Here is a 1,711-nt window from a genome sequence, read left to right on the forward strand (position 1 = left end):
TTTCATGGTGGTTTGAGAGTTAAAAATCACAATTTAAAAAGTAATATAGTATTTCAGTTATAGATTGATATCAATGTAAATATATTTTATTTTTGGTGTTTTGTATGTTTGTTATAATGTGGTGGGAGAAGGAATAAAGTGTGTGCACTGTTGTAGTGAAATAAYCATTGTGACCCACTGAAGACCACAAAAAAGCAGGAATGTGTACAACTTTTGGATAAACTATGTGAACACATTGAAAATTTAATCTTGATACAGCTTTTACATATTTTTAAATATGTTGAATTTAACTTCATTCATGATTATATATAACTTACTTACTGTACTATTCTATGGAAGACCGAAGTAACACTTAAAATACAACATTTAATTAAAAAAATGAAAACTTTACTTCATGTTTTATCATTTAATTGAGCTTCCTATTTTTTCCAGCATGTTCAAACAAATGATATATTTTAGTGCCTAATTTAAATTAAGTTTTTTTAACTTGTAGATGTTCAGTGTCTTTTTTCCCGCAAGTCTCTTATTTCCATGTGTTGTTTTTGCTTTTTCATGCTCCTGTTTTTACTTTACCATATGTATTTATGCCTCCTTAATGCAATTAAGGTGGACAGGCCTTCTTGGGTTAGCTCCTTTACCATTGGTCAAGAGACAGGAAGGAGCAGAATCCATGTAAATGGTAAATAGTAAATGGACTGTACTTGTATAGCACCTTTCTATCCATCCAGGACACTCAAAGCTCTTCACACTACAATCTGTGTCCTCATTTACCCATTCACACAGCACTCTATTAGGTCTCTACAAAGCTAACATGTACAATCATATCAGTGCCAATCACATTCATACATTGATGGGCATTAGGGGTGAAAACAATTGAGATAGCTGGAATGGGGGATCGAACTGGTGACCTTCTGGTTCCAGGACGACTCCCCTAACCACTCGGCCACAGCCGGCCCATGTGCAGACAGATTGTGCATGCTGTATGACTCTGGCCAGGTTGTTTTATGCAGTATTACTCTAAGATTCAGTCTCATTACTGTTACATCATCTTCTCTTTTTGTGGTTACAACTGTTTTCAGTTATATTAATATAAAAACACCCACACTCCCACCCACCCATAACAAACAACAAGGACAAAAGTAAATCATTTGCACACAAATAAGAAGAAAGTTTTAACATCTAAACACCCAGATTATTTCCCTCAGGCCTTGTTAAATAAATTTGAAAAAAGACTAAACTTTACTCTGAACCATGATTACAGTGAGATTTATGTACATGTAATTACTAAGCAACTAGGTTTTGCCAGTTGAGCCAATATTGCTTTGTTTTTGTTGGTGCACTTTCAATAAAAATGAACTGATTTTGCTATAAAACCTGTACAAAACAGTTTACTACATTCTGCTGTGCTGCAGTCAGTGTTAGGTTGATTTCCAAAGACATTTACAGCAAGGACGGTGTTACCCAGAGTTGTTTTGGTCCCAGCTCAGCAGACAGATGGAAATAATAAAACTGGGAAAATGGATATCAGCACAAAATGTTAGAAAATTTAACCTAAGTTTAGTATCTGTCGCCTCCACAAATTCACATTTGTTACACCCCAAGGCTTACAGTATAATGAAGACCACATGGAGGTGCTTAGTGTGTGTGTGTGTGTGTGTGTGTGTGTGTGTGTGTGTGTGTGTGTGTGTGTGTGTGTGTGTGTGTGTGTGTG

The sequence above is a fragment of the Austrofundulus limnaeus genome, unplaced genomic scaffold (genome assembly GCF_001266775.1).
Source record: "Austrofundulus limnaeus strain Quisiro unplaced genomic scaffold, Austrofundulus_limnaeus-1.0 Scaffold328, whole genome shotgun sequence".
NCBI lineage: Eukaryota > Metazoa > Chordata > Actinopteri > Cyprinodontiformes > Rivulidae > Austrofundulus > Austrofundulus limnaeus.